At 43.1% G+C, this 7,735-nt stretch overlaps 1 long non-coding RNA gene across 1 annotated transcript; it reads right to left on the bottom strand.

Moving 5' to 3' along the window:
• Window positions 1-2,800: 2,800 nt before the first annotated feature.
• Window positions 2,801-7,695, bottom strand: LOC139083246 (uncharacterized). The gene is made up of 2 exons (XR_011539802.1): window positions 6,764-7,695; window positions 2,801-6,657 (listed from the first exon to the last, which is right to left on the bottom strand). It is a non-coding gene; the product is annotated as an uncharacterized lncRNA (long non-coding RNA).
• Between the last annotated feature and the right edge of the window lie 40 nt (window positions 7,696-7,735).

Genomic DNA, 7,735 nt, shown 5'->3' with positions numbered 1-7,735 from the left:
GAAGGAGGCAAGAGGGTCAGACTCAGAGATGTGAGCTCAGGGTGATGTGACCATGAACCAGGGAATGCAAACAGCTGTAGAAGATGGAAAAGGCAAAGAAATGGATTTCCCTCCACGGGCCTCAGAAGGAACACAGCTTTTGATTTTGGCTGAATTTGCCCTGTGGCCCTGAGTAAGTGATCCGGGCCTCCGCATTCTATATTAGCACCCTCATCACACAATGAGAGTAGAAAAAGGAATTGCAAAATACTGCTGTGAAGTTCTTCGAATTTCAGAGCAGAGAAGACATTTTTCAAACTTCTTATTAAAAAGCTTTTAAGACACAAGAGTTGTGATGCGCTGACCTATCTCTCATCTTGTTTGGACTTGATTCTGTTTAGCTCTGGTATGTAGACACCCGAGAGGCCTTGGTGACTGCCAGCTGACACAAAAACCAACCACAGCACCAGTCAATCTGCCAAGTGGTATAAGCTCTGGGGCAGTAAACACTTCATCAGTTCACATAGGTGACAAATACACAGAATTATGAACAACTGGAGCCTCCAGCTTTTCTCTTTTGGCGGGCACCTCGAATAATTACACTTATACAGAGCTGAAAAATTTTAAAAACAACTTCTAACAGCCCCCGGGGAGCACAACAGACATGTATTTTCTTGCGTAAACTACAGTTTCAGCAGAAAAACACAAAGTCATGACAAAGTATTGTAACATCAAAAGTCCAATAAAACAAGAAAACATATGAGGAAATGGGATGAATTTATTATGTAAATTATCAAATCAACCTAATTATTCTTTCTTTACTGATATCTCCCTGAAGCAAAATTAAAACGAGCAAGGGGAAAGAAATGGTTTCAATATTTACAATGAAATCCTTGAAGAGGAAAAATTACTCTTCTTTCAAAAAAATTATTCCTTCATAAACATGAATGTTAACAAAATAAAAGCATGTTCTTGAGTAATAAAAATGCTTTCCTAGACAAAAACGCAAATTGTCAAAGGATAGCTAACACTTAATATAAGCAAAAGTCATCCAGCTAATATTTGCAAATTATATTTTTTGAGGACAATGGCCTACAAAAATTCCACCTCTCAGAATCAATCTTAGGGAATTACTCCAAAATACGGAAAAGGCTATATGATGAAAATTTTAATTGCCACATGACTTATACTAGCCAAATATTCTACCCAAATATCCTTTGATGGAAGAATGCTTAAGAAAATTATGGTAGCATGATTGGATAACATGTTAACCAGCCATTAAAAATCATTTATTTATTCAAAGATATTTTTGGAGTGTCTACTGTATGTTAGATATTATTCTAGGCATTGGGAATATGGCTGGAAATCAAACACAAAATTTCTACCCTCCATGGGCTTATGTGAACATGAGGAGGGATAGACAGAAAACAAATCAGTTAATTAAGTACATGACATGCGTATGCAGGGCTGGCTGTGTGAGCTCGCAATAGCGTCCTGTGCTCAGAAGGGCCTCGAGCTTGCTTTAATGTTCTCTTGGTCAGCTTCTTGAAGTTCCCAATAATTTTTTAACATGGACCCCACATTTTCAACTTGCACTGGGCCCCGCCCATTATGTAGCCACAGAATAAGATACAGCAGAGTAAGAGGGCCAGGAAGAGGGAGGAGGTTGCAACTTTGGATTAGACGATCAGGAAAAGCATCACTGATGTGATATTTGAGCAAGAAAATGAAGGATGTCTTGGTTATAAAAATTATTAATATTATGGGAAAAGTTTATTATAAAATTGTTAAATTACTGATTGCTAATGAGTAAGAAATGTAAGCTGGAGTTTTTGGATTCAGGACCAAAGCTTTGGGAACTTTCTTGGAAACTGCTCTGTCCCCCTCGCTCCCCATGCCAGCAGATTCTGTGGGCCTCACGTTCACGTACAGAACCCATCAGTCTCACCCAATCCATCCTTATCTCCCATCCCCATCCCTAGCTCACTCTGCTCCTGCCATCGGCTTTCTTGCTGTTCCTGGGATACATCAAACATGCTCCCACCTCAGGACTTTTGCACATGCTGTTCGGTTTGCTTGGGGCACTGTTCCTTTGGAAAGCCACATGGTTCTCTCTCTCTCCCTTCCTTAAGGTCTTTGCTCAAATGTCACTTTATTAGATGGGCCTTCCTGGCCACCTTATTTAAAACAGCACACCACTCCTTCCACATCCCAACACTTCCTTCTATCCTGCTATACTTTTCTCCATAGCACTTTCCACTTCTGATCATATTACATATTCATTTCTTGGTTGATTGTCTGTCTCTCATGCACATCCACATAGACCAGAAGATAAGCTCCATGAAGGCAAGCATTCTGCCTCTCGTGTTCACTGGTTTCTATTGCCAACCTGAAAAGCAATGGCACATAGTAGGCACCATAAATAGTAATTTGAATGAATAAATCAAAGAAAAGCATGGTATGTGCATTATTATCACAACTATGTAAAAACATATACCCATAAGAATAAATTCAGTGATGGTAATAGCTATGCTGAAGCGCTGGGTTACAGGAGATTTTAAAATTCTCTTTTCTGTCTTTTCTTTACGGTCGTTGCACTATTTCTAGACATTTAAAAAAAATCCCTGTTATTTGCACCTTGTAATAAGTATTAAGATAGCCTAATGCAATAAATACTAAATCAAATGTTTCCTTGGGAGGTTTTTCAAATCTGCTTAATGGATTTTACTTGAAGCAATACAATGGCACGGTGAGTAGATACAGCTTAACCCCAAGGGATTTTAGAGGGCTTGTGATTGCAAATCCCCATAAATTGACCAGATTTTTAAAAATATTTTTTATTTTAGAATAGTTTTATATTTACAGGAAAATTGCAAAGATAGCACAGAGGGTTCCCACATCCTCCACACCCAGTTTCCTGTTATTAACATCTTACATTCATATGCCACATTTGTCATAACTAATGAACCAATATGGATACTTTTATTCATTAAAGTTCCATGCTTTATTCAAATTCCCTTAGTTTTTATCTAATGTCCTTTTTTTGGTTCCAGATGCCATTCAGGACACCATATTACATTTACTCGTCCTGTCTCCTTGGTCTCTTCTTGGCAGTGACAGTTTCTCAGACTTTCCTGGTTTTGGATGACCTTGACAGACGTGAGGGATACCGGTCAGCTATTTTGCAGATGACCCCCTATTGGGATTTCTCTGATGTTTTTCCCATATTAGGCTGGGGTTATGGGTTTTCGAGAGGACTATTACAGACAGTGCCACTCTCAACACATCTTATCAGGGGTACGGGCGATAAACTTGACTTCCCACTATTGATATTAACTTTGATCACTCAGTCAAGGCAGTTTTTGTTCTGAATTATTTTTACTTACCCATAGAGAAATAATTTCCCTAGAATAGCCAATTTGGGTCTGTTGGGTAACCTCGTTTTTTAACATTTTATGGCACTTACCACGCACCAGGCACTGTTTGAAGTTTAACATATATTAATTCATTTGAACTCCGCAACAACCCTTTGAAGTAGATGCTACTCTCCCATTTTACAGAGGAGAAAACTGAGGCACAGAGAGGTTAAGTGACTTGTCCAGGATTGCATAGCTAGTAATTGGCACAGGTGGTCTGACAGCAGAGTGCTTGTTCTTAACCACTAGACCACACTGCCTCTACACAAGGAGAACTTATTGTCTTAAATGGGGCACCTTAATTCTTTTGAAAGTTATATCTTTACAGTATATGGCAATGAGATCTAGCTCCTGAAGTAACCTCTTAATTGATATGTTTCCCTCTTGATGGTTATTTCCAACTCCAGCCAACCCACCACTCAAGCTCAGTCTCCCACGGGCACGCCTGCCATGCACTGACTGTGGAATCCGGTTGTCTACAGAATTAAGCCCCGCTCTGCTGGTACGGCATCCTGGGCTTCCCCGGACAGCATCCTACATGCTCTTTCTGAAGCAGGCCAATTGCCATGACTTCAACACACCTGCTCTTCCCGCCACTGCCTTGAATTGTCTTTCTCTCTGGATCTTGCTAAAGCTCCAAGACACTGACCATGAGTCTTCAGAAACTTCCCACATCCCCACAGCAGAAATACTTCTCTCTTCTCTTTATTCCCACCAGACCTTGTCCCTGGACCACAGACTTTCCTCTCCTGCCTCCGAGTTTTGCATACACGTTTAATATCTTCTATTAAATTCTTGGCATCTGGAGGCCAGGTACCTTATCACACAGCAATAATGCCTTCCAGAATAGGACCTCAATAAATGTCAAATGGAATCAACCCAGTTTCTATTTTAAAACGTCAACTGTTTGATCGACTCATTTACTACTTGCTTCTGAGTGGCATTATCTGCCTATACATCTCTTCTTCCAATATTATCAGTGAGATTTCACTGTGTCCTCATATTTTATATAGTGCTTTATTTATTACAGCTGGCAGATCAATGCTGTATGGTTAGATTCATAGGTCAGGCCTCCTCCTGGTCTTTCTGACTGAGATGCTACCTGCATCTCCATCTTTAAGATAATGGAAGAGTTGGACCACTCTGTTGCAATTGGCTGTGACCTTGGGCTGTTTACACAAGACCTCTAGGCCTCTCTCATGGGTCGTTTGTGAGGATTATCGAGATCAGGAATAGAAACCCCTGACATAAATAGTAATGAGTGTTAACAGGGGCTAGGACTCTTCTCTACGTGTTATGTGTACAACATGTTCACTCCTCACAACAGACTTACGCAGAAACCACTCTTGTCCCCATTTTACAGTTTGGGAAACTGAGGCACATTCAATGCTACACAGAAGATGAGGAGAAGACCTAGACGTTGGACTCAGGACAGTCAGCTCACACTCTTTGTGAACACCTGCTCCCCACTAAGTCCTTTGTGAGACAGCTACCCTCAAAACTAAAACATTCTGTCTCTTTCGATGGCCCATGGAGGGAATGCACACAAGAGGTGATCTGGGACCCCTGCTGTCTCCCGTTTACTCAGGTCCTCAAAAAGAAAACAATTTAGCAAATACTGTGTGCCTCACATATTCAAGGCATGAGCAGAAGTCTGGCAAAGCCAATGCAAGTTGTGATGTGAAGAATGAGTTCCTTGCTTCCGACTTATCTCTTTCAAGAAGATCTCTTTCACCACAGTGAAGACTGACTTCCTACAGGAATGACCATGCTTCACTACTTACTGCTGGAGGGGACACTGTGAGCACGGGACCTTATAGTCTGTTAGGGCAGATGCCTGAGATCTGTGTCACGCAAACTTACGCTCTTCAGGAATGGCTCCTCATTGCACTGATGGAAACCCCACATGACACCTTTATGAGTCCTAAAACTGAGTGACTGGTCTTAGGATATAAAATAATTGGAGATGCTGGCTTCCCCTAAAAACTATCGAAACACAGAGAATAAATTCCAGCATTGTTAACCAAATTCTGGCAATTGTTTATGACCTCATCAACAGGATGCATTATTGACAAAAACCATACCTGGACCTCTCAAAGAGGGTGCCGTGGTACCCAAGGTACAGTGAATTATAGAACTGTCGGTAGCTACTAAATAACTTCTTTGACTGGTGATGCTGTCTTGGCTTGCATGAGTTAAGAGTTGGGACATATTTCTGCTTTTGTTTTCACTATAACCAAATCTGTGACTTTGGGGTCAACCTGTGATCCTCAACCAGGGGTGATTTTGCCCCCAGAGGACATTTTCAGCTGTCACCACTTGAGAAGGTTGCTTCTAACAACAAATGGGTAGAGAGCAAGGATGCTGCTGAACATCTGACAATGCACAGAACAGCACCCACAACAAAGAAGTATCCAGCTCAAAATGTCGATAGTGCTGAAGTTGCACATCCCTGGTGTAGCCCACGCTCTGTTTCTCAGTTCTTCTAGTCAATGGTGAGAACGCGTAATAGAGTGAAACTAATTTAAATGTTTTGCCCAAATGGATGCCATATGCAAACATGTAGACCTCAGAACTCTTTCTCAGTCCCCTTTTGGCATGAAGGTTGCACACATCCTAGGAACTGGGTGGGTGGGAAGGACAAGAACATAAATGCACGTTAGACCCTCCTGTTTCTGGGCTTCTCTTCTCTCCATGCCCTGTTTTAAAACTAAAATGTAGGTTTATGTAACTTTGTAATATCCCAAGACCAGACTAGGGCCTTCTCCCCATGTCCCATTACTCCGCCCTCTGCTCGTCACAGCCCACATCACAAAATTACATATTCAGAAAAAAAATAATGAGTGTTACTCTAAATCACATTTATAAAATTTGAAACCGGCAAATGGAAAGCTAGTAGTTTTTAGTGAGCTTTACCGAAGGTTCCCTCAAATTTAAGACATCATATTTGCTATTCACATAGAGTAAAAAGGAAATTTATCTTCAAATATCATAGAAACTTAATAGTTATTTATGACAATTCCCCCTCTTGTCTGCACATCGGTGGTTTACCAGTAGCTTTCTTTCCTTTCCTTCAGCCTGTTCCCCATTCATTCGTCGTTTTCCGCAAATATTCCCTGGGGCATCTTGCTGTCTTCTGCTGAGAATCCAGAGAGAAAGAGGGGACATTGCCACCTCCTGAGAACCCAGAGAGCCATCCCCTTCCTGTTCCTTGCTGGGGGTTCGAGGGGAGGGGTTCTCTCTTCATAGGGTGAGGTCCAACCTGGAGAAACAGGGGAACAGAACTTTCTGGTTAGGAATATCTGGACATCACCCCTCGGAGGGTCCTCAAACCCACCTATCTTCAGGAAGTGCTAATTCTTGCTCACCTGCTCAGATGGGCTTCTATTAGTTTTAATAAAATCAGAGAGATCTTTGCCATGTTACTCAAGGAGTTTCTGGCTCTCTACGTTTGTGTGTTAAAAGTTTAAGTGGACGAAGTGGGTAGTGATGTTAGGGCTTTTGTTTAAGCTGGACTTTGAAATTCTGTTAACCTGTTTGACAGTAACATGTCCCTCTCTCTGCCTCTGTAGCTGCCTGTGCACCAACGAAACAGATACCTCCACCCTCTGTGGTCAGCGTCAGGAAACCAGGGAGATCTGGCCACGAGTCTGTGTCTTCGTGCCTCCTTAAATCTCAGGCAGCAATATTTCAGGCGGAAAATAGGTACTGTTCAGCTCCACAATTTCCTCCAAACGGTGAAAGGAAAACGGCACCCCTGACTTCCACCTGGAGAAGGCTACAGGGTTGCCCGGGCTCTTCTAATAAAGGCGGAAAGTGTCAATGGCTTGGTGATTACTGCCTTTCGCCCTTGGACAGAGAAATGAGATCACTATGTTCACGAAGCATAGGAACGGCCGCTGCCGCCGCTGCCGGGGCTGCTGCATCCCCTCCCTGCTCGGCCCGCATTACATCACCGGCAAGCTCTTGCTGGTGGGGGGAGAGGAGGCTTCGCCAGGCACTCAGCCCCAGATGGAGGAGGATAAACACGGAAAAACAGGGATAAAGGGGGAGAGGGCGAGGAAGAGAAAAAAGGAAAAAGCAGGACCAGGTTTCCCACCACCACCCAGTGTGAGTATGGTGGGGGAGGTATTGCACCCGCTCCACATCCTTAAGCAGCCGCACCCCAAATCCCGTTCCCGCACCGCCCCCAGCCGCCCTCAACTCCCAGTTCCAAGTCCAACAAAATCCGATATCCAAAGCGGCCAGGAGAGCTGCCTGGAGAGGCCCAAGCGGGAAGGCAGAGAGGCGCCCGGGGACTGGGAGGGACCGAGGCGCCCGCGCCTTGGAGGAGCGGGGGG

The sequence above is a fragment of the Equus przewalskii genome, chromosome 5, assembly GCF_037783145.1.
Source record: "Equus przewalskii isolate Varuska chromosome 5, EquPr2, whole genome shotgun sequence".
Classification (NCBI taxonomy): domain Eukaryota; kingdom Metazoa; phylum Chordata; class Mammalia; order Perissodactyla; family Equidae; genus Equus; species Equus przewalskii.
This window is presented reverse-complemented; position numbering and strand designations above follow the sequence as displayed.